This window comes from Sapajus apella, unplaced genomic scaffold (genome assembly GCF_009761245.1).
Source record: "Sapajus apella isolate SASKATOON/1434 unplaced genomic scaffold, GSC_monkey_1.0 scaffold38, whole genome shotgun sequence".
NCBI lineage: Eukaryota > Metazoa > Chordata > Mammalia > Primates > Cebidae > Sapajus > Sapajus apella.
The window spans coordinates 18,770,323-18,796,617 of NW_022436978.1; the positions used below are offsets into that span (position 1 = coordinate 18,770,323).

General features: G+C 41.8%; 1 long non-coding RNA gene across 1 annotated transcript in view; it reads left to right on the forward strand.

Annotated features, from left to right (window-relative positions):
• Positions 1-22,562, forward strand: part of LOC116564975 — a 123,923-nt gene extending 101,361 nt beyond the window's left edge. Inside the window, exon 4 of the long non-coding RNA XR_004275190.1 lies at positions 22,072-22,562. This is a non-coding gene — a long non-coding RNA (uncharacterized LOC116564975). The remainder of the gene's footprint in view (positions 1-22,071) is intronic.
• The last annotated feature ends 3,733 nt before the right edge of the window (positions 22,563-26,295 follow it).

Consider the following 26,295-nt stretch of genomic DNA (forward strand, 5'->3'; position numbering starts at 1 on the left):
ACACCAAACCCCACACATGTGTATGGTTATTATGTGTCAGTTACACAGACACACACACACACATAAATAAATAAATAAAAAAGTTGTGAGGGACTCGCCATCAAGGTTAGCTGGGACCAGGCAGCAGGATGTGAGCCGTAAGAAAGATGAACTGTCAAGCTGAGGCTGCTAATCAGAGCAGGGAATGTAGGCAGGGAGAACTTGGGCCAGTTACATTCCTAGGCCCAGCCAGGCCAGCCAGCCAGCCCAAAGCCCGGGTCTAGTTTCGTCAGGCACCAGCACAAGGAGCTCATGCTGCCTGGCCTTCCTCAGTGAAACTGGCCCATAGGTCATCTCCCAGGAGTGAGGTTGAGTTGAGGGGAGTTAAGGGGTGGGCTCTGGAGGCTGACGAATGTTTAAAAGAGCCACTGTGGCCCCCTGCAATAATTAGTCAACAAGGGATGTGTAAAACGATTTTTGAGGATCCGTGAGAGCTCAGCTGAGGTTAGAAAGCTTTGCTTTACGGTGGCCCAGTTGCCATGGTTTCTTTTCTTATGCAGTTTGGAAGAGGGAGCAGAGAAAACCAGTTATTATCTACAGTGAGTCTAGCTTGATGTTAGACGTTACTGTATATTTTTTTCTCCCAGCACCACAATATTATTTTAAATTTTGTAGAAAAACAGATTATAGGCCAAATTAAAATTTGCTATTTTATATGTTAAAAAATTACATATGATTTCAGCCTAATTTTGAAAATCTGCGGTAAGTGAAACCAAGGTTCTATATTAACAAGGCTATACCAATTTATATTCAACTCTAATTTTAAAATAAATGTGAAAATGTTGGACCACTTGTTATAATGACTTGGGCTCTTTACAGCACGTATGTGCATTGGAGACCAAGAATGTACAAATAAATAGTAATGGTATAACACAAATTTCAAAGTGTTTGACTGACATGTTAACAATGTGAAGTTTTCCGCTGACTGATATTTTAATGTCACACCCCCTACAAACCTATAATTAAAGTTATTTTGGCATTTGCATCTGAAATCCTTGCTTTTGGGGGGTGGGCGGTTTATAATTCCACTTTTTAAATGAGCTTCCAGGTATAATTTGACATAAAATACAAAATCTTATTCTGGCAAAAATTTCTTCTCTAGCTTTCCATTGTGAGATACAGGAACATGTAGCTTGTCAGTTTAAAAAGTTATCAAGGTACCTTAAAAGGGAATTGAACCTTTTGTGACTGTTTGTTTGGGATTTGTTGACCAGAGTGTATATATGAGAACTAAAGCCTGGCTACTATACATTTCACACGAACACAGAGGTCATTAGAACGTACGACCGGCGGTTTCGGGAGAAGGGAGTAGCCTCACTTACTATGCTCCTCTTAAGAACATGAATTAATTTATATTTTTCTTCGAGAGAAATAATACTTGCCATGTCATCATTCCCAGGAAAAATATTTGGGTCTATAGCTACATATTTTAAACAGCATATAAATGAGTGGAACATTATCAGAATGGAAAACCAACAGTCAGGGCAGCGGACGGAGAGTCGGTGATTTCTTTTTGTACACTGTCTCCTTTAATCCTGTAAGCACGGAAGTTTCACGTGGGATTCTGATGTTTTCCTTTCCCATGCATTCCTTATATATCTATCTTGTATGTATGCATACACATCTGTATACGGATGCATGCATGTAACAGCAGGGGATAAATCTCTTGAAGAGTCATCCACTTCCACCTCCTTGGATATGGACTCTGACGTAGGAGGGGAAAGCTTTAGACACGTTTGAAGCAAGGAGTTAGATTCTGCCCTGGAATTCAGACGTAAAAGGAGAGTGCTTGGGAGAAAGTCTTATGCTGAGGTGGGGGTCACGGGAAGGCCACTGAATTCTTACAGGAAGTTCATGGGGGCAGTGGGAGGAGTCATGGGGCAAGGATCGTTTGAAGAATGCCGTCCTTTGAGTAGGTTTTAAGCACATCACTGGTAGGGGAACATCCATATGGTCTTTCTTGCCCAAACAATTATAGGAAATGTCTCCCAGAACACTTCATGGCCGGGTAGGAGTTGGGTAAAAACTACAACTGTCATTTAAGCACAACAGATGAAGTGCTGACTCACACTTCCACATTCTTCCTGAAACGCTTGGTCATTTGAAGTGGGCAAGGGCTGTATTTTTCCTCAGGAGAGACATTTTTTCTTATAAACCTCTTTCCCTCCCTCTCCCCCAAACTTATGTACAATCTAAACTCCTTCAAAATAACAGAGTCCGAGCCTCCAATTCGTCCAGAGGTTTTGCAGCCTCAAACTCTCTGTTGTCACCGTAACGTATAACTAAGGCAGACAAGGAATGACGTCAGGTCCTACCTTTGAGTCAATGTCCTATTACTTAGTGCTTCTCGATAAACCTTTTTGGCAAATTAGAGGTTTCCCATTTCTCCAGTCGGCTGGCTGTAAGATGTTGGGAGGCTGTTTTTTTCTTTAACACAAGGCTCTTAAGAATTTGTAGCCATGTATTTTTAATACTGTCAATAAACAGCTTCCTCAAGACTCAGAGGGGCAATAATGGAAGCTGTTAACAAAGTGTGAAAAGCAACAGGCTAGCAAAGGTTAATCACATGGCTGCCCACTAATGACCTCTACAGCCCTCAGTTTAAACCCAACAGCACTTGTAAAGACCAATCACGTGAATAATTTCCTGTCTGAGGTAGCCTTTATGGTTAAGAATAAAAGCGGAGCTGATTGTGAATGGAAACCCCCCGGCAGGGGAGGTGGTTATTATTTTTAAGCTGATCTAAACACCTGGGTTTCCCACTGGACCCTATTAAACTTCCCCTATTATGTCTAAATATTTCAATCATTTCTGCAGCAGTTGTGAATTAGTGCATTACTGAGGTAGCCAAGAACTAAGAAAGGGGAGTAGTTGACAAATGGCAAAGCCCCCCCAAAAGGTGATGACAGTCAGGTAGGGAGAATCCCAGGCTTTGGGAAAGGATTTGGAGGGGTCATCCCTCCTCTGTAGCTCTCTGACCCCACCCCGCCTCAAGGAAGACCACACGTAAAGCCATTCAGACCAAGAAAATTTTACTATTTTAAAGGCCTCCAGATGAGGAGATTCTTTAGCTTGCCCGGGTAACCCACTTCATTGTTTAATGGCCCTCACTCTCAGCCGGCAGCGTTCCCATTTGAAGAACGTAAGTGATTGCTGCCCGGTTTAGACCCATCGCCCCGGCCTTGTTTTGCTGATCTTTCTACATTTTATTATCGACTTGGTTAAACATTACTCCTCTCCCAATAAAATTGTTGAAGTCTTTGAAGATTTTATTTTCTACCTCCAACTTAAGATCCGAACATACTTGGGTGAAAAGCCCTGACTAAGGCTCTCATCTTGTAACAATGACGTGTAGGTTCGTGGCAAGGACAGGGTTTATAAGCAGCAATAGTGATTCCAGATTCTAATTTGGCACCTAGAATTTGGGTGTTCCTTTGGACAGTGGGCCCATGCATACTCAGTGCTTCCTCCCTTCTCATTTGCATCATCTCATATCTTATTACATTTTTTAGGCATAAATTCCTCTTTTCTGAAAAGACTCCATACAGGGCAATGTGTGGCGGAGGAATAAGGGTAGGATATGGATACACAGTCAGATATCTACGTTAAAATTTTGTCTCTGTTTACTTTCTGTGAGAATTATTGTGGCTGGTAACTTCTACACTGAGTTACCAACCACGCTAAGATTCAATTTCCTGAAAGCAATACCTGTTTCTTAGAGTTGCGGTAAAGGAGAATAGAGTAACTTATCTGTACTATCCAGAGTGCAGCAGGCATTCAGTGTGTGTTAGCTTGTTTCTTTCTTCTTTTTTAGCAACCCCGAACCCAGCGCAGTGGCTTATAGTTGGTTAAAGATTCACAGAAGGCATTCGAATTTAGCATATTGGAGATTATTTGGTTCCAAGTAGCAAACCCAGCACTTGAACTAATTTGGGCGGGAGGGGGATTTACCGTTTCCTCTTTCCAGTCAGCAGGTTGGCTCACGGATGCCTGGGAACGGGGGTTCTGGAGGACTGTGGCCAGGACACTCCTCATCTTTCTTCTCTACTCTTCTCCTAGACCCCTGACTGCATTTTTCCCTTCCGCTTTCCCCTTTCCCTTCCCCTTCTCCTTCTCCTTCTCTTTCTCCTTCTCCTTCTTCTTCTTCTTCTTTTTTAACAGAGTCTCGCTCTGTGCTCAGGCTGGAGCTCAGTGGCACGATCTCGGCTCACTGCAACCTCCGCCTCCTGGGTTCAAGCAATTCTCTGCCTCAGCCTCCCGAGTAGCTGGGATTACAGGCACCTGCCACCACGCCCGGATACTGGCTGTATTTTCTCAGCCCCATTTCTACTTGGCATGAAACATAACCTCCTCCTGCTCCCAGGTCCACATCTCCCAGCTTTACCACCAGAGAGGGGACCAATGCCCTCTGAGTTCCAATGAGAGAACTCTGGAGGTGGGATTGGATTGATCCAAACGGAGGCTGGAGGAACTGTGATTGTCACTTTCTATTACAGTCATATGGCTGAAGTAGTGGTAGGGTCAGTTTCCTAGAAGAAGAGAAGCGTTCATTCCGCAGTACGTCAAGCCCGTCCTCGTGCTAGCACACAGTGCTCAGTCAGCCTTACTTGAAAACAACAACAGCAAAACAGAATATTAGCAGACTCAAGGGACAACACGCTCGAATACCGACACTGATTCCCATGATTGTGCTTCTTGCCCAGGTGCCCAGGGCCCCGGCGCTAATTAAGTCACGTCTCCCTTGGTCTGCCTTCTCCAGGCTGCACCTGGTTCTAAGCTCAAAGCAGTCTGAGGCCTGTGATTAAAATCTACCTGTTTATCTCTTTCCCTAAAGACCAAGCTGTCTTCAGTGGGACCAAAAGCTGACTTGATAAATTATTCTGTGTCAATAGTAATAATATTTATGATTATAAGGCACATTCCCATGGATGATGCTAATATGCTAATGGGAAAAGGCAAGAGAGAAGAGAACAGGCATTTTTGCAAGCCTTTTCTGAAGATGTTACAGCTAGCCCACCTCTGCCCCACCTCAAATACACACAAACTCATATAAACTTGCAATGGCGTGAACGTCAGCTAGACAGGAAGATAGGGAAAGATGTATGGGAATAGGTTATCAAGAGGCCAGGGTCGTCTCGTGGTTACATCTGGAAATCGCGCTGCGTGGGAAGACAGCTCCTTCATCTAGTACTAGCCCCTGCCTTAAGCTTCCTGATTCTTACAGCTTGTTTGTTCTCTTTGAAGTTTAGGATTTTGTGACATTTTATCAGGGATACAAAGTCTGGAGAAATATGGAGTTAACTGAACATTAAATATTTATTTCCAGCATTGTTTTGCTTCATTTTTATTGGTTTTACAAGGCCAGTAAAAGAATCGTGTTATGAATATTTGCTGGAACTGCACTGCAGAGCCACCAGATCTGTCTGAGTTGACACTACAGAGAGTGGGAGAGAAGGCTCTACTACCCCTGAGGGTGTTGCTTTTCTCCCGTGTCACGGCACGTCACGTTGATGTCTCCATCGCTTATCCGAAGGATGACTTACAGCAGAATAGTTTGTATTCACATATCCCACTCCAAAGCCTTTATTAAGTGCTTCCTGTGAGCTGTGCCTACTGTGAGCTGGGCACTGTCTTAGGCATGAGCGATTCTGAGATGAGTGGTACAGAGTTCTGGCATCAAGTTTCTTAGAGTCTAGTGGAGGACACATGTAAGTAAATAAATCACAAAGTGGTGCCTACTAAGTGCAGTAGAATACCAAAACAGAAGTGGTACGGGAGAGACACAAGTAAACTGGGTGGGGTTTGGGAGGGAGAAAAATCTTCCAATGGGGAAATGACATATGAATTTTATATCTGATGGGATTTCCAAGCGCAGTTGATGAGTCTCATTCCCCCACGCTGCAGCAAAGGGTGATCTGATCCGCATGGCACTAACTCTTCACTAATGATACGAGCCAGCATCCATTGAGAAACCTCTATTCCAGACACCGTCAGGGTGCTACATTTATGATCTCATTAAATCCTTACAACTCTTTGAGGGCGAGTGCTCTCCATTTGATAGATGAAGAACACGAAGCTTAGAGGGTGAAACTTGCGCAGGGTCATGCAGTTGACAGGAGGCAGTGCCAGGATTCTAACTCAGATGGGTTCGACCCTGGAGCCCAAGCTCTTGCCCAAAGAGTGCACATAATCAAGAGAGGCCTCGGGTACAGCACTTAGCACTTTAGACTTTTCACAGTGCTCTCACCTGTTTTGACTCATTTGAACCTCTCTTAAGCACCCCGGGGATGACACTGGCAGGGCATGATCATTCCATTTGAAGACAAGGAAAATGAAGCTTTAGAGCAGGGAGGTCACACAGTCACACAGTTACTAAGAGGAAGAGCTAGGCTAGGACTCAGGCTGTTTGACTTCCAGCATAGCTCCGCTCCCTTCACTGCAGAGCGAACGAGGCGGCCACGTGCATAGAAGCAATTGCTATGCTCTCCACATGCCGCCCTGCCTTCCACCACCCCATGCTCCCACCACCAAGTCTCTGTAATTGATTTTAAAAATCCGTAGAAGATTTCTCTACGCGGACATGCAGGGCTGAGGGAGAGGGAAAGATCCCTCTTTCCCGTACCTGGTAGGGATGGGAAAGGCCTACCTTATATTCTTTCTCAAAAATTATTCTAAAGAAGGAAGAATGTAGGCTGTTATGAGTCTAACAAGCTAGTGAAGAAAATTAGGTGGTCTTAAATTTTTATTTTAAAGGAGCAATAAGAGGTGCCACCTCTGTAAATGACATATCATGGGAACTGATAACTGTGTATCACTGAATGTCAATAAACTGCAGGCTACTATCAGGTAGATTTGGATGGTTAAAACATGGGCTGTAAATGATATTACCACGTGGGCTGGAAGGTTAACAATGCCCATTAATCAATGAGGTGAGCCTTGGTGCCGTCTTCAGTGGCAATATCTTTAAGGGTTTCCATAGACGCCCGTACTCTGCGCTTGTCAAGCGAGCATCCTCCGGGGTTCAAGGTCTCCCCTTTTGTACTTCACCACAGAATTCCAAATAAACCTTCATTAGGAACAAACAAAAACTTTCTTCATGTGATTTAAACTGTTCACAGACTTTTAATGTTTAAATCTCACTCTTTTGAAAAAAGATTACCCTATTCTTTTCTTGAGAATTTAATAGATAGCACTCAAAAATGTTTGCCTTAAGGAGTATACGGCAAAAAGACATCTATGGGGGACCCAAACTTAATTTGTCTTTTACTGTGACCTCAGCTTGGAGGCTGAGGTTGGATAGATGCATTTCACAGATAGAAAAAAATATACATGAGAAAATGCTAAAGGAAATTTACCTTCTTGGAAAGGTAAACTAAAGCACAGATAAATTGAGGATATCACATATATTGCAAGCGCTCAAGGGGATATGAAAAAGGCAGTATTGTAATAATATATGAGAAAAACGTCATACGTTGTGAAGTGTTATGTCAGGAATTTGGTCGCTCCCTGTCATTCTCCCTTTTGAGGTCACCCCGTGGAGAAACCTTTCTCTAACTTCCTGATCATTCTCCTACCAGGTAGGCTCGTCTCCACGGACATCACAACACCCTGTGCATAGCACTGTCACTAAATTCGTCACACTGCGTTATGATAGCTGTTACTATGTCTTCCCCACCGGACTGTAGGCCTGGGAATTACCCATGTGCTGTCTCCATGCCTAGCATAGCTGTGCCTGATACAAAGCAGATATTTGTGGTAAATATTTGTGGCATTAATGATCAAACAGATAAGTAAACTTTTGGATCTTAATTCGCTTTTTTTTTTTTTTTTTTTTGAGACGGAGTCTGGCTCTGGAGTACAGTAGCATGATCTCAGCTCACTGCAACCTCCACCTCCTGGGTTCAAGTGATTCTCCTGCCTCAGACCCCTGAAGAGCTGGGATTATAGGCGTTTGCCACCATGCCTGGCTAATTTTTTGTATTTTTGGTAGAGTTGGGGTTTTACCATCTTGGCCAGGATGCTCTCGATTTCTTGACCTGGCGATCCACTTGCCTTGGCCTCCCAAAGTGCTGGAATTACAGGCAGCGCACTTGGCCTGGATCTTAATTCTTAAGTGAAACTCTTGTTATAGAGATTGGAAAATCTTTTCTGCTAAAGGCTTTTTTTTTGGTTTTAATTTAAATAACCGTGGGAAGACTGACTACTGCCTATGCCACTTGGAGTGTCATGATGTATATCAGTTTATTAATTAATTGCTCTGAAATATTTCTACTGTAAAATTTGTTCAACTTTGTTTAATCGAGCAATCCTAGATTCTGACCACAAAGTCATGTTAAGAAACACTTAGTAATATACTTGAGCAAATGCTACTTTAAAAGTTAAATAAAAGGCCAAGCATGGTGGCTCATGCCTGTAATCCCAGCACTTTGGGAGGTCAAGGTGGGCAGGTCACAAGGTCACGAGATCGAGACCAGCCTGGCCAACATGGTGAAACCTGTGTCTACTAAAAATACAAAAATTAGCTGGGTGTGGTGGCGTGTGCCTGTAATCCCAGCTACTCGGGAGGCTGAAGTCGGATAATCATTTGAACCAGGGAGTCGGAGGTTGCGGTGAGCCGAGATGGCGCCATTGCACTCCAGCCTGGGTAACAAGAGCGAAACTCCGTCTCAAAACAAAAAAAAAAAAAAGAAAAAGTTAAGTAAAAATATGAAATAAAATAAAATAAAATATGTCACAAAGTACAGTTAATAACAGATGAGTGCTAAACTCTATATGGTATCAGTTTGAAAAGGAGACAATTAATGTAGAATGAGCTGCAGAATCTTTTTGAAGGCAATTGGAAGCTTGCAAGATAGATTAAATCTGGCTGGGGGGAGGTAAGGAGGCATCATGGTTTTTCATCTTTCTGTTCCTTCTACCATCTGATAGGACACACTCCAATTAACATTAGTGCCTTACTATGGGGTGAGGGTTTTAAGTTGGGGGAAGGAGTTGTGAGTAGACTTAACATGCTCTTTGCTTTCTCAAGAGTTTCCATTGTAGCTGTGAGTTATTGGAGGTTCACCACTTTGAGGATTTTAATCGTGGCAGAGGAAAAGAACATGCTGCCTAGCTTTTCTCTTTAACTTCCCATGAGCACAGGTATGTTTGTTTCCATTATTAACAAAATTGTCAGTTTTAAGGGTCTGCAAGGCTTGCAGATTTTCAAAATGGGCATATTTTCACTGGGACTGATGAACATGCTCAGTGTCCCTGGTTTGGGTTCCTTTTAAACTCTGTTTTTGACCAAAAGTTGTGTGCTTTCTAAAAAAGGATAGCCTCTACCACAGCTCAGATTCCCCAGTTGCTCAGAGAATTTCCTGTAAATAGGAATGTGCCGAGGCCCTTTAGCTGCATGCTCCCACTCGTGAACTCTTGCCTCTCTTCCAGTGATTCGTTTATATTTTCAGACTGCAAAGAATGATTGAGTTAATTCTCATGGCTTAATAATTCACAAATTTGGCTTTCCTGTTGTGCCAAATAGTCTCTTGATTAATCACAGAGATGAAGACTGAGAAAAATGGTTATATTTGAAATAAATTTTATTTACATTTTGTCAGAGAATGGTGGCATTTGGAGCCATGTTGCAGGAGGCAGCATTCCTTCAAATTTCTGTTTAGGTTGCTGGGGAGAATGAATTTTCAATAAAAAAGAGAAGCATTTCTAAGAGTCCAAAGAGAGAGAGAGCCCTACAAACACTTTCCCACTTTTCAATATGAATTATTTCCTTTTGATTTTTTCAAAGCAAGCAGAGACCAGGCCAAGCTTATTTGGAGGTCAGTCTGAAAATAGGTGAATCTGGATCTCTCTAACAACAACAAAAAAGGCCTTTTCTGGGGCACTCGAGCACGTCGCTAACAGAAGACTGTGTGTGTTGTTGCTCAGTGTGGATGCAAACACATATGATGGGTCACACGTACGAAGACCAAATCATATTTGTGTAACGAAATAACTTATCCCTTACTGGGAAATAGAAATCCCTGGAAGCAAATATTCTTGGGAGCAGAAATTGTGGTTTAAATATGGCCTGATCTGAGATGTGGGGCTTTTATTCTTCTTCTGTTTATTGTGTGTGTGTGGGTGTGTGTTTTGTTTTGTTTTCGTGCACCACATAGGGCTTTACTGTAATACTGGGAATAGTCTGTGTACGTGTGTTTATTTGTGTGAATGTGGATACAAAAAAGCCTCATTTAGACTTTTCTCACTTCTTTGGTAGAGGCCTGGTTGAAACAACTTTCTTTAGTTTTCTGGGTGAGGACAGAAAACACAACTTCAAGCAAACGTTAGGGAGGAACTGCCCGAGCTCTCTGGGAGCACACGCTTACAACTCACTTTAGAATGAAGTGTAGTGTGCAAACACCTAATTTCTACAAAACGGCTTGTATTCGGAGTTACTAATTACAAACCCTCATGCTCTCCCTTCTTTTTCTGTTCCAATCTGCAAGGTTATTTAATTGAAGTCCTATTTTGTGGGTGCAGATGCATGATGTGTTTGAATCATCAAACAGATTTAGTGTGTTTTGATTGTTGTGTGTGCCTCATTGCTATTCCCAGAATGTCGAGCGGAGCTTATGCTTCTCGGGAAGACTTGAAGCATGAAACAGTAAAAGAGGCCTTTCTTCTCCTCCCACCCCCTCGCCCCCCATCTTCGTTGAAACTTTGCCAATATCAGATCGCACTCTGTCTGTTGCTGCATTAAAATGAAGTCGTCCCCTCCCACTTGCCCCCTTCCCTGCTGCCCTTCCCTTTGCTCTCCAGCCCCACAATTTTCTTCCTAAGTGGGGGAGACTTGCTTGCTATGGATGAACATCTTTAGCTTTATTTTACTTTTTCTGCCTTACTCTCCTTTCCATTTGCCTCTCCATTTCTCCCTCCTTCTTTGCTGTGGTTTTTGGATTGGGGCTTGTGAATGGGAAAGAGAAGGGGCCTGTTTTCCTTTCGAGGTGAAAACAGCCTTGGAACCGGCAGGTGCACGGCCCCCAAGCAGCTGCTTGTGACTTGCAAGCTGAAGCGCCTTACTTCCCCCTCCAAGCCAAGAGCACTTCATATAATCCTCTCATGCAATTCACACTGTAATTGCAGAAACCCCAACTGCTAGGGCTCATATTATTATTATTATCACAATTATCATTGTTGTTGTTTTTCACCGATAACAATATCTTCTGCAAACAGGAAACCGTCATGTTAATTCGTTTTTGTGTAAGATGAGTTGCTTCTCTGGAAGCAAGATTTTTTTTTTCTTTGTCTTGCTCTGAGCCCCGTCCCCTGGCCCCCTCCAGCCCTAACCCCCTTGAAGGCCACTCAGGGAGCAGCACATGTGGAACTTTTATGTGGTTCTATAGGGCCTTTTATTACGCTGTGGGCCTCATCCTCTTCTTAAGAAGGAGGCCGGTGGCTGGGTGCTGGCAATAGAAATGGTTTTCTCCAGCTTCTGCTTACTCCTTTGGTAATTATGAGACTAAAAGATCCTTTTGCTTTTTTATTTCTTTTTTTTTTTTTGGTTTACCCATGAGTGCCTTAGTCCATGAACAATCATTTCAAGGTTTTGAGGAAGAAAGGGAGAGGCATAGAAACAAACATGGGGAGAGCCTACTTTTTTTTCATGACATTAAAAATGCTTAGAGAAGTAGTAAAAAATACTTACATTGCTGGTTTTAAAAAATCTGATATTTTGAGAGTCAGAAAATAAACGATTACTGACACTTGTGTATAATTTGTGATTTTGATCTACAACTTTGGCCTTCTTCATTATTAATCAAAATCCAGCTATTCATAACCACGGTCATGACTTTAGCACAGCTGCATGCTACCAGTACCTGAGCTGTTGTTTAAATAGTATTTTCTTTACATGGACTTTCCTTTTAAATATAATCTACCTTCAGAAGAAATCACTTGCTACAAAAACATCTCCTCGATAGATGGTATACAAACACAATTTACCTTAAAGACAAAGTGACTATAAAAAGTAAATAAATGCAGACAGCTGCTGTGACACTGTTTTGTGTTAGAGGTTTGTGAAGTGTAGGAACGGCATTCATGTGGGCACTGAGACTCTTCTTACTATGATCAGAAGGGCTGAAAGAGAACTGAGGAGACAGCAACCTTCTCGCCTTGGGGACCAGCGGCATTTAGCGCCACGCCAGCGTAGCCCTGCACACTGCTCTCCTCCCCGGCCATGGCCCCACACTGTGCACATCCTACACTTTGGGGTACATAGTCCATTGTGTCGTTTGTGGCTCAGGTGGCCCGAAGTCCACCATGAATATTTGGTTCTAGATGGCAATTTATTTTTATTTATTTGTTTATTTTTTTGAGATGGAATTCGCTCTTGTCTCCCAGGTTAGAGTGCAATGGCGTGATCTCGGCTCACTGCAGCCTCTGCCTCCCAGGTTCAAGCAATTCTCCTGCCTCAGTCTCTCAAGTAGCTGGGATTACAGGCACCTGCCACCACGCCCGGCTAAATTTTGTATTTTAGTAGAGACAGGGTTTCGCCACGTTGGCCAGGCTGGTCTCAAACTGCTGATCTCGTGATCCACCTGCCTCGGCCTCCCAAAGTGCTGGGATTACAGGCGTGAGCCGCCGTGCCCGGCCTATTTATTTTTTTAAGTTGGCTCATGATGTGTATGAAATATGTATTTCTAGTACGAGGGAGTCAAAAACAATTGCTCTTACAGGAGAATTGGGGTCTAGTCGTAAATTAGTCAAATACCAGGTATAAGGAACCAAAGTTCTAAAGCGTGTCCGGGGAAAGAGAGGAGAAACACGTTCTAGGGTCCAAACGGCAATATTGGGAACTAAAACTCGGAGCCAAAATGGATCAAAAGTCTGGAGAAAGTGAAATACAGTCAGAAATGGATTGCGATGGATATTCCAGAAAAGAAACATCTGTGATCAGCGCTGAAGCATTTGAGAGTTTCATGTAGCAGGTGACTCGAAGAGAGTGTCTGGGTGAAAGGCTGGGTGAAATCAGCGTAGAGAAAGAAGAGCACTTCCTAGCTAATGAGTGTGAGTCATAAAACACAAAGGTGAGAACTGCTCAGCTCACCTCCACACACCCACACCTGCGCACACCACAGAGGTAAAAGAGTTGGTAGACCTCACAGGTTTTCTCTTTTTTTTTTTTTTTTTTGAGACGGAGTTTCACTCATGTTACCCAGACTGGAGTGCAATGGCGCGATCTCAGCTCACTGCAACCTCCGCCTCCTGGGTTCAGGCAATTCTCCTGCCTCAGCCTCCTGAGTAGCTGGGATTACAGGCATGCGCCACCATGCCCAGCTGATTTTTTGTATTTTTAGTAGAGACGGGGTTTCACCATGTCGACCAGGATGGTCTCGATCTCTTGACCTTGTGATCCACACGCCTCGGGCTCCCAAAGTGCTGGGATTACAGGCTTGAGCAAACATTTTCTAAAGATTTGTCCCCAGTCCTTGCACAAGCCCATTATGACTTCACTATGTAAATCTGTCCAGTCATTCTTAACGGTCATACGGCCTTTATCTCCCCCTGACTCTCCTCCCACCACGTTCTTCAGCCTTCAGATGGAACGGACAGCCGTGAAGATGCATAAACAGGCTAGAAAATGTTTCTTCAGTAGAAATCAGTCAAATGACCTTTTTACAACATCCATGATTTTATTCTCCAGGACAGTATGGTAAAATGGTGAGGGCTGATGTGTTGCTTTAGGCCTGTTATCTGTTCTGTGGTTGGCTAGTTAATGGCAGTTTCTAAAGTTGATGAAGTTTATTATTATTATTGTTTTTTGAGATGGGGTCTCACTCTGTCGCCCAGGCTGGAGTGCAGTGGCATGATCTTGGCTCACTGCAACTTCCGCCTCCTGGGTTCAAGCGATTCTCCTTCCTCAGCCTTCCGAGTAGCTGGGATTACAGGCGTGCAGCACTACACTCAGCTAATTTGTGTATTTTTTAGTAGAGACGGGGTTTTGGCATGTTGGCCAGGCTGATCTTGAACTCCTGACCGCAGGTGATCTGCCTGCCTTGGCCTCCCAAAGTGCTGGGATTATAGGCATGAACCACCATACCTGGCCTGATGAAGCTTACTAAAGATGACTTTTATGATCAATGTGTCTGTTTTATATTGGTAAGTGAAGATGATCCTAGCATTGTTCTAAGTACTCTGACAGATATAAAAGAAACCTGCTTAGGCTGGGTGTGGTGGCTCACACCTGTAATCACAGCACTTTGGGAGGCTGAGGCTGGTGGATCACCTGAGATCAGGAGTTTGAGACAAGCCTGACCAGCATGGTGAAACCCTGTCTCTACTAAATACAAAAAATTAGCCAGGCATGGTAGTGCATGCCTGTAATCCCAGACACTTGGGAGGCTGAGGCAGGAGAATCTTGCTTGAACCCAGGAGGTAGAGGTTGCAATGAGCTGAGATTCCACCACTGTACTCCAGCCTGGGTAACAAGAGCGAAACTCCGCCTCAAAAAAAAAAAAAAAAACCAAACAAATGACACCTACTTAATAAACATTTAACTCAGGACTTACCCCAGCTCTGTGCTGGGGGTACAAGCACATAGTCTATTGCGACGATATTTAATAAAAACTCCCATAAGGGTAAGGATTGGAACTTCATTGAACACATGAGCAGGCGCCTAACCAAATCTTCCGAAGTCAGCACAGGCTTCCACATAGGTTGAGAACTTAAGGCCAAAATAGGAATTAGTTAGGGGGAATCTAAAGGGAGAAGTTGAGGGAAGGAGAGGACCCCCGAAGGCCTGGAGGTAAGGTATGTATCAGGAGTTTTGAGAACTTTAAGTAGCTCACCAGGCCTGGAGGTTGGGAGGTGGATGGAGAGCAGAGGCAGAAACCGAAGCTGAAGATGCATGGAAGGGCTGTGGTGAAGAAGTTTAGATTTGATGCTGGATGAAATAGAGAGCCGGACTGAAATCTGGGAAGAAAGGCCGCCCTGGAAAGAAGCGAGGGGAGGTGGAAATACAGGTGATGACACAGAGAGGAGGGCGAAGCGTGAGGAGGAGTCTGACCAGCTGAGCCTGAGGGTGCTTGGAGGGTGGGTCACACTGGGCCAGCTAGGACAGGCAGTGACCTTGCAATGATCCCCAGGGACTGATGGCAAAAGTGCAGGTCATCGCCATCACAGCAGAGAGGACTGTGCACCGTGGTAATGGCTTGGGGTGAGTGCGTGCAGGGAGTGGGGTGGGAAGTACAGAAGCTCTTTGGTTTTTGATCAAGGACAGTATTTTTTGAAGATTTTTGATCAAAGACAGTATTTTTTGGACAATATTTGGCTAAGTGAGCTGAGTTACTTTCCTATTATAAATGTCCAGTATGCTTCGTGAACCTGTTTTACCTTGACAATGAGCCTTTAATGTAAAGGGGAGCATCGGTTCCCACCATCTGGCAATGGTAGTAATAAAAGGTAACATGAATGAGGTACCTGCCTTGGGGCAAGCACTGTGCAGAACACTTGGCGTGTATTATCTCATGTTTCTTCCCCCAGGCTCAATGAGGTCTTGTTATTATTATCTGTATTTTACAGATGGGAGTACTAAGACTTAGAGAAGTCAATGACACCATAACTAAACGATAGCGGTGGGGTTTCAACCCAGGGTTGGTTCCAGAGCCTGAGCTAGAAGCCAGACTGCCACAGTTAAGGATGTATTGGACACTGGGTCTAAGGATTAACTGTGTACAAATTAGACGTTTTTTAAATGAACAAAGAAACAGTTAGAAGCCTTTTGGTTTCTTTCTGCATCTTTCTCTTGGAATTATGCTGCAGGAAAAAGATTTGATTAATGAAGAGTTATGACGAGTTGTTTCAAATTTAACTCGGTTTTACCAAACATGCAAAAGCAAAAGGACATCCAAGGAGGATGTTTTCCAGGTTTTGATACTTAAACTTTTGGAGGATTAAATTTGCTAAAACAGGAAGTAGGCTTTTATTTTTACATTTCGCATATGGAGGCCACACACTTTCATAATCCTTAAATTGGAAAAGATTCACAGAGCTAATCTACCCGAATCAGTTAGTAGCCATTACTCTCTACTGAAAACCAAAAATGTGTCACCAGAATTATTCCAACATCCGAATAGTGAAAAGAGTCTACAGATCAAATGCCTAATCTAACTCCCTCATTTGACACATGAGGAAACTGAGGACCAGAGCAGCCACGGGACGGACTTGCCCAAAGCCACACAGTGGGTCTGCAGCTGGGCTTTGGACCAGAGTTTCTTCTGACAAGAGGAAAGCTTGATGGCCACACCCGCTCACCCTGGATAACAGTGTCTCCCAGCGGAATTAACACAATGCAGTATCATTTTTACTTTAAGATTTAAAAGCAAGCAAGCAAATTAGTCATTTAAACCATTTTTATGTGAAACCTAACATGGCCACATTGTAGAGGAAACCACAAGGATTTAATAAACAAAACAGGAAACTTCAAAGAAATGCCTTTTCTTGGAAAGAAGGCAGGAGAGCAAGAAAAGGGAGTGTCTTGCCTTTATCACGTGCGTCTTATGGTTTAAATGTATTCTCTCTTCTTTAGAGAGAGGGCAGTTGTCCAGAGGGCAATTTTTTTTTTTTTTGAGACACTCTGGGATCTCTTAGAAGTGTGATGGACAATAGTGAACTATCAATTAATAACAGCGTTCATAATTATGCTGTTAAATAACTTCGTGAGACCACAGAAACATAGTTTCCATTAATGTATAATTTAAAATTGTCTAAATACATGTTAACAGATCCTTTAATACAATAGATTTTAATTTTTTATCTCAGAAATTTATTTTTGAGCTAATTTTAATAGATCATATACTTGATTAGAAGTGTGTCACATGAATGAATGCATCTTGCATTCATTCAAGGTTATCTTTAAAATGATGTGAGTAATCTGTTTTATGCCCACAAGTACTATGAATGCTAACACTTCATTCTTAACACATCTAGTTGTCATTAGGTACAGCAGCTGATACAATCTTCCATTAGGCAGTCTCAGAACTGTGGGTGGTCTTGGAAACTATACCATATGAACTGTAATACACAATAGAGCGAGTTGGGGATTTTTTTTAGCTTTAATTCCGAATCATGCAACTCCTATTGGTTGAAATTGAGCAAAATAATAAAAAGGATCTGATTCTAGCATCGACCTATACTGATGTGTTAGAGCAGAGTTCCTTACATACTCTTTGTTACTTAAATAATTTAAATTTGCAGCAGTCTTTTTTTTTTTAAGTCTTTTATTTACCTAGCTAAAGGATCTGAAATGGCAGCGCTAGAAAACAGGGAGCACAGCTGATGGTTACATTTTTAAAAAGCTAGATGCTCATAAAATAAGGTATCACAGAGGAAACAATAATGCATTTTAACTATACTTTTGATTGAACCAGCACTGAATACATTTCATTGGGACATTTTGGAAGTAAACTGTGCAATTTATATCAATACTAAATTGGCTGTGGTCACTGCGGTGTTATTGTAAAGGGAGTTAACTCATCATGTTTGGAAGCTCAATGTCACTTTAAAGGTCTGAAACTTCTGTGTTGTATATATATTTTTCTTTATAAAAATACCTTTAAGTGCCTTAGATCTATAGCTATTGATTTAATTTCAACCAGAGACATACTGCATTCCAAGTCCAGAATAGAAGTAAAATGCAAAGTAAATGATCAATTTTGTATTTACTAGGTGGGTAAGGAAGCAAGTGTTATGAATGGTTTTGGCAACTCAAGAAAGATCTATCTGCTCACAGAACTCTACAAAAGTAATCATTTGCTAATCTCAAGAGAAATCTTCTTTAAATAAAACTAATCTTTTTGTGTATGCTTTTAAAGATGAAAAATCTTTCAAAGCACCATTGAAATGACAAGCAAACTGTCTTTCATTTCTGGTAAATGAGCTACAAATGTATGCTTTTACAATTAAAAAAATATTTAAGCGAGAAATCTGCAACCACAAAGAAGTGTAGATTGAAACAGTGCTAATTTTTTTTTTTTCTGGCCTAGATGATCCCTTAGTCTTTTCCACTGCAGTCTGGAAGCCTTAATAAAGAAACCACACACAAGTTATTCTCTGGGCAGAAGCATGTTAGCTTCCAACTTTGATTTCATGTTTTGTTCAACAGGCAGATAGTTTAAAAAGTTTTGTTTCCCATCTTATTTTGTTTCTTAAAATCCTTCAAATCTGAAGGGGATGGAATTATAGTACTGTTCATTCTGTACCTTCCGGCCTACCTGCTAAGTTGGTTTTGTTTTTTAATGACCTAGGCCTAATTAGTAAAAATTCAGTTGCTCTCCTTCCTTTCCCTCTCCCTCTCCGTCTGTCCCTCTCTTCTTCCTTTCTTCCTTCCTCCTTCTCCAAGTCCCTCTTGTCTTCCCCACTCCCCCCTTGTCCCCTTTGGAAGCCCCTGGGATGACACTGTTCATTGATGCATCTCCCTCATTAGCATTGCTGCAGCTTGGCTCAGTGGTTTCAGAGGCAATCCGTCATGAGAAAACTGAAGAATGTGCCCCATTTGCATGATTCTGTGCCAGAATGCAACTTTTTCTCAGCTGTTCTTTGTGTAATTTCCCCTTGAGCGTTCAACTTTCCCATGAAGTCCTAGAAATCATATTACAGATTTCCAACCCAATTGAAATGCTCCACAGATTAATTTTACATACTTGCTTCCTTCCCCCAAAAACTTCATAGTTCTTCGTAAACAGAGCAAACTAGTACATAAAAAACACGTTTAGCCTTTCATTGTTTTGAAATGTAGGGCACATTAAATGAATAATTTTGCTTTGAAAGTGCAAATATATATTTATTACACATGTCCAAATGAGGCCACAACACTAATACTTGGGCAGTTTCTGCTTTCTAGCCACTTAATGCCACCTGCAAGCCACGTTTTGTGACCCACCACAGAACTCAGAGCAAAACAGCAGAAAGCTGGGTGAGGTGCTCACTGTCTCTTTCATAAAGAGACCTTCCCACGTAAGTCAAGATCTGTTTTGCAGTTCTTGGGTGAACACATTTTAATAAAATAATGAATTCATAACAGCTAACTAGCTGCTAATTAAATAAGTATTCTCACAGCATTTTTTCTAGATAGAAAACGACAACTAACGCAACTGTGAGATATGCAACCTGTTACTAAGATTTCCATTTTCCAGAAATTAAGAGAAATGTAATATGGTATATACACGCAGCACTGCCTTCCAGAAGAGAAACATCCCATTAAAGCACAGTTATTACATTTGAATTAAGAACCCAACTTATTTACACACACACACAGAAACACACACACTCCATAGCCCTTTTTAATGACATGTTATTCTCAGTATTATTACGTACGAATTGATAGAGTCTTTTAACTTCCTTTTGACTTTTGAGTGCAGTTAGTCGTAAGAATAAACCATTTCGTCTTCTTATTCCCATTCTAAAACCTGTAGAATAAATTATCTAAAAAATTACTTTTGACCATTGGTTGGAAAGTAGCCGTAAAATAGCAAAGATATTCTAAAAGTGTTTTAGTTAAAACTATTTAAAATTTTAAATGACTTCATAATCTTTGGGACAGAGACGATGCGTTTAGAATGAGAAGGCCGAAAATACCCAACTTTAAAGCCTAGTGAGTATCAAACAATTAAAATAACTTAAATAATTCCCTGTACTAACAGAAACAAATAAAGCTCTTAAAACACGAAAATTTGGTCGCTGAAGAACCGCTCACACGGTGATTAGAATTAGGTTGCAGAAGATTTCATTAATTATAGGTGACTGATTTTCCCTGAGCAGACAGCTCAGGTCTCCCGGCCCCCTCCGTGCGCCCCCTCCCCAGCTCATCTCAAACTGTTGTCTAACCTTTCCCTTAATCCATCTCATCTTGAGCTGATGGGAACTGCTTTCATTCTACCTCTTGTGGAGGTAATGAAACAATCTTCTTATTCACTTGGTTCCTCTGAGCCGGTGACATGCAACAACAACAAAAAAAAGCGAGCGCCCTGATTAATGGCTGCTAATTAGCAATGTTAATGACCAGGTGTCCAGAGGACGGCCAGCTCCTCTCAGCATGGAGTGATCGCTCAATGAGGGCCCTGCAAATCCATTCCCAGTGACCCTTCCCCTCAGCTGCCAGTAATGAAGCCGGCTTGCTCGTTACTCCCGGGAGAGGCGCAGGGGGAGACCTGGGCCTGGGACCCAAACTCTTGCCTGGGGTCTAGTGGGTCTTCTATTAATTAAGGTTAGCATTTCTGGCCCCCCAAAAGCTCAAAGGTAGAGGAGTGAAGAACAGGGAGATGTACTCAAACCTCTTTTGTCCAGAGGAGATTCTTTTCTAAATGGAACTGGTAATTAATTTTAACCATCTACATGTACATCTGTAATTCTGACTACGTGCTAGCTACACATATCATCTTCTCAATCAGATTCTTTTATTATCCCGAGATGATTCACATGGGTGAAGCAAATCTCATCTTAGCTTTCAAACACCGATTTTTGTCTGTGAAGTTTACATTCTCTTTTTACCATTCAGCACAGATTACCTAATGGCAGCAGAAACTCAGTGCGCCTAGAGGTGTGCTTAAAATAGTAATCTTTGAAAATACTTTTTCTACTTAGAAGGTAGGTTAAGTATGCAGCTGCTCTTATCTCTCATATTGGAGAAAGGGAATTATATTAACTTTTAAAACAAACAACAAAACAAAACCATGCTTTCCCCAGAGCTTTGTAGAGAATCGGCTCTGTAAAGACCTGAAGAACTATTTTACTAATTAGAGTTGGTTCTTTTTTGGAATGCTGACCAGAAAATTGAAAAGTGACAGAACTGAAGTCTCTGCAGTTAACTAACCATTAATTGTATTTGCCAATTTGTGACAAGCGGATTCTGAGTTTACATGATCGTTTATTTTCCCCTCACTGGAGAGTGGTCTGTATTTCCTCCAAGCAAAGCGACTGGGGATTCAGTGTGGAAGAAATGAGCTAAAATGGGAGGAAATGTGCGATGCCATTGTTTTTGTTTCAGCACATTCTTTCTTTTTAATAAATACGTCTTAGGTTGGGACAATACCTTGGCCGATTTAGAAATGCTACATATATATGACATAGGTATGTCACGTATATGTCCTACTTGTTGAAAGGTCATGTGTTTGATAGCATTGTGATAAGTTTCTGTTAATGACATTTTTGATAATGTATAATTTATTTTGGTAGAATAAGTGTTATTGTAAAAATTACCAACTATTCATAGGTGATGAAATACCACTCATACACTACACTTAATAGCGGGTTTTGAAAGATTGTGGTTACTGCCTTGCTGTGGGCTAATAGGTCCAAGTAAAATTTGACAAGAAAAACTTCAGAGCTTTCCTTCCAAGTGTGGACAGGCCAAGTAATACCACCTCCTAAGCCCCAGTGGAGGGTGCCTGGATAGACGTCTGGCTCCTCTTTCCCAGGAGCCCACCCTCTGTTGCACTCATATTTGATGTAGATTTTTGGGGAGAGGGATACAAGTTTTTTCCCCATCATTACAAACTTTAGTACATTTTCCTTGTAGAAAATTTAGAAAGCATTGAAAAGCATATGCATACATGTTCAAGCACATTCACACGTACACACACAGCACCCACAGTCCTAACCAGAACTACCTCCATTGCCAACATGTTGCCATATATTCTAGCTATCGTTTTCTGGGCAGAGACACTTTTTCTTTTAACCAAAATGGTATCATACTGCAGGTAATATTTTATAAATTGTTTTATAAAGTTAACAACCTGACCATAACTTGTTGTGAAATATTCTTCTACAATAGCATATTGTGACTAAGAGCCATGAGTCTCCATTGACCATGAATGGTTAATGACGATTTCTAGAGTGACTACAGAGCCACATTACTGTCATGGCCCCAGTGCTAAAGGGATGGACACAGGCTCCATCGTGGCCAGTTCCTCCCTACCCAGTGGACTTTGAGAGTTTGCTGAGAATTGAGTTACATCCCTCCATTAGCTTACATCCTGCTTCTGTCTCTTCTTTCTACAGTCTACAGACCAGTGCCAAGGATCCAAAGAGAAGAAATGAGAACAACCAAGGTATGCTGTGTCCACTTAATTAACTATTTGCGAACAAAGGTGCAAACAATGTGACCGTAGCTTCATGAGAACAGGGAGTTTGTATCTTTTCGCCTGTGTATCGGCAGTACCTAGCAACACACCTGGCCCATAAGAAACAATGCATATTTGTGGAACAGATGGATGAATGAACAATTAAAAAATACATCTGACTATATTCTAGTTTGCATTTTCTTGAGTGGCAGAGAGGGTAATAGACTTTTAGTGCCCGGGAATGCCCACAGGGACGTATCTCCAGAAGAAACTCGTTCTCTTTCATGTTGCATTGGAAGTAACACACATGAGCAGAGACATGGTTTCATATTTCCAGCCAGAATTCTTAAAAACCCTGTGGTCTGTCTTCTGCTCCTGTGTGTCTAGTCCTGCCTGCTCCTCTCTTTAGTCAAAATAATTTGGTCAAAAGGGGGAAAAAAAAAGGAAATTTTTTGAGTCCCAAGATCCTTAATTTGCACTTGCAAATAACGTGCATGCTAAATTAAACCTGGCAATTTAAAGAATTAAATATTTTACTTATCTCTTTTTTCTTTTTTTATCGGTTTAAGGAACCTATAAAAAAAACCTTATAAACCCTATGCAGTCTGTGGATGGAATGTGTACTACTCTAGGAAACGAAGTGAATAAACACATTATTAACGGCAGGGGAATCAGCTGCAGTTTACGTGACTTGAAGTTAGGAAGTGTGGGGTTAAAAAATGTAGGACTCTGGATTTTTTTTCTTTCTTTTTTAAATTTAAAAAGTACAAATTACCCTGGGAAAAATAACCAAGAGATAATAGAAAATAGCCACTTTGCTTCAAAAGATGTTTTGCAGCAATTAGCCAAAGCAGCCGTATCCTCTGCAAGACATCCTCCTCTATTGTGTGCCGGAGGGATGGCTGTTCCTTGACCTTCTAACTCACCTACCTCTGCCGCTTTGTTCAGGGGGCAGAGGCAGAGCCAGGCCCTTTTGGTAAATTTAGCCTGTTGGAATAGCACATGGAGAATGCTGTATGCATTCACCCTTTCCTCTATCCATCCATCAATCGCTGTATTAATCAATCAATTGAAAAGCTCATTTAAGCATCTCTCTGCAGCCTATTATCCACATTGAGTCAAAGAAACATGGCTTCTATACTTTGCAGCTTGTAGTTTAAGAGAAAACAACAATGGAAGATGGCACGGAGGATAAATAGACAACAGGTAACACACTGAACAAGTGTGTGAAGTGAAAAGAATGATAATATTAACATTGTCAATCTATTAACAGGTATTTGTGGAGTGCTAGCGACATGCTCAGCCCTGGGTCTGGGTGTTCTCCAAGCTAAGTAGCTAGAAATCAGGAGGGATTTTTTTTTTCCATTAATTACAGTTTTAAGTTGAGAAACTAAAGAAGTTTACTTTCCATTCTGGATAAAGCTTTGTGGAGGAAATAGGATGGGGACGAGGGGAGGGTGTGTGTTCCCATTTTGGTACTTGTTGAAAGGAATAAAAGAGCTACAAAGGGAGAGAGAACAGGTGATGGCTGAGAGGCTTGGATCTTATAACTTTAAAATTGCAAAAGTGCAGAGTAGGAATGGGCCTGAAAAATCATTTTTTTTTCAGTCCTTCCCACTGTATGTTTTATTCCACCTAAAAATTGAGGCAAATGCAAGGGTTTGTTTTGTGGAGAATAAGATGTTGGTCAAGCCAGCGTGAGAGGAGCCTGTCAAGGGACATGGGAGGAGACACGGGAAGTGAGGCCTTCCTTAGATGTGATCATGACCCAGAGGAGGCCTCCAAAGCTGCTCAAAAGGGTCTGGTTCCTCATCTGCAGTCCACTTCAGCAGGCCCTGGAGGAGAATGGGGTTGATGTAATCAAAACCCGTAGTGAGATGATCTCTGCAGTAACGACAATGAGGGGCTGGAGTTCCGTGAAGAAACTGTGTTAATCCTGGCAAACGGCGCCCAAGGCCTGGATTTTGCATGTTTTACTCCTCTCATTTATGCATCAGGGAAAAACAGAATCCTTATTACCTGCTTAGGACCGCTAAATCCCAAATCTTAAAGTTCGCCGACATGGATATCCCAGCTTAATATATAATTAACCCATTTTTGAAATCTGGATAAAAGGTAAAGTGAATACCTTTGGATAGACTGGGCTAGCTGTGGAAACTAAACTGAATGATCATAATAACATTTCAAAATATCTAAGGAGTGAAGAAATTAAATCTTAGTTGACTATCAACCCATAGTCGTTATTGTGCTAAGCACTCCAACATTGTCTAATTAATCCTTACAATCCTCAAAATAAAGTACTGTTATTCATGTATTACAGACCCAGAGGCTTAAAAAGTCAAGCAACCAGACCCAGATCCCAAGTAAAGTCACTGGGTGACAAGGAGTGGGTCTCATGACAACAAACCACTGCCTTGCCACAGCACCATGCTACCTCACATAATTCGAACATTTTTTTTTCTTTAAGGATAGATGATCGCAGAGTTGGATGAAATCAGCACTTCTCACCCATGCAGTCCCTTAACCCCCAATTCATTGGGCATACAGGTTATAATGGTTAGGTGGATGTGTGGTTCTTCCTATTTTTGGTATAACCATGACGTATCGTTCTGATACAGTTGTAGACAGCCAGAAAGTCTTTATGCTCAGGACCTGGTAAAAGGCTAGTTTGGCTGACATTTTTAAAGGAGAAGGAGAAGGTTTGATAGTAAAAGGTTTTCCCACCAGAGAGGATAAAACTTTAGAAAAGGACTGAGGCAGCTGATGAAGTAGGTTAGACCCTGTTCTGTCCTTCTGAAATGGAGTTCCAGTTCTAGGAGTGCTAATGCTTCAGTCTGTGCTCCTAAAGCTTTTCACAGCAGACCTGGATTGTGGTTTTCTGCTCACATTTGTCCTGAAGTTGTGTCTCCCGGACCCATATGACCATGTCCTTGAAGACGTTGGGAGAGACGGCACTTCTCTTTCCACGATACATGAAAATTTCTTTTACTACTTTTAAAAAATGTAATTGCAAGGAGTTTTCTATGTAAAGAGGATCTCCTGGAAGCCCGCTGATCTTTTGAGATGGGTTCCATAATGAAGATATTGATGCCAGATCACAAGGTGATTGGAACACAGGCTCTCAGGCAACCAGAGGCTGCTGGATCGTAGTGTACCATCTGGGGGAGCTTGTGCAGATGAGTGCTCCATGACCACAGCTGCTGGGGACCCCACAGGCAGCTCTGAATGTGAGGGTGTCCTGAGGATTCTCTTAGTTCCTTGCTGTTTGAGAGATGCTCAGACATTTTCAGGGACCCCTGACAAAAAGCAACATCACATTTCCACTCAAGACTGAAAGTTATGGTGGAGCAGGTGAAAACCTGGAGAGGCGACTGCTTTTAATTTTGAAATCTAAAAACAGCCAAAAGGTGGATCTTTCTGCTCTGTGCCTGGCTGTTCTAAGAGCCACTCTGACTAAATAATACCAGTTTAACAGAGGGTAGGGAGATGGGAAAACTAATAGAAATTGCACTAAACTAGGCTCTTTATAATGATTGCATTTTTCCTGGGTGGTAGGTATTATTCTTTCTGTTTTACATATTAAGAAACTGAGGCTCTGGGAAGTGAGATGTCACAGAGTTGGTAAGGGGCAGAGCCACATATTCGTCTTGCTGTGACTGCAAGATCCTCCATAACGGTGTTGTTTAATATGATAACCATCAGCCCTTGTAGCACTTTTAATTAAAATTAAAATTAAATTTAATGAGATATTCCACTCTTTAGTCAAACGTCAAGTGCTCACGAACTACATGTGGCTGGTGACTGTATTGAACACTACAGATGTGGAATATTTCCTCCAGCAAAGAGAGTTCTGTTGGGCAGTGCTCCCTATAACCGTGTTGAGAACTTTGCTTGGTAGAAGTATTTGTGGAAAATAACAGTAATCAAACCCTTGTTCTCTGTTAGTGAAAAATGGTGGAGATAAAGGGGAAGAGAGATGTACTTGGAAAATCTTTAACAAAGAAAGTAGTTTAGTTGTAGACACATGGTATTAACTAAACCAACGGCAACAATAATAGTAACATCTTGTTGTTTGCTGCTTCTTATGCGGTAGGCACTGTTCTAAACTTGTTATGCGTATGAACTCATTAAATCCTCACAGCAATCCTACGAACTGGATGCC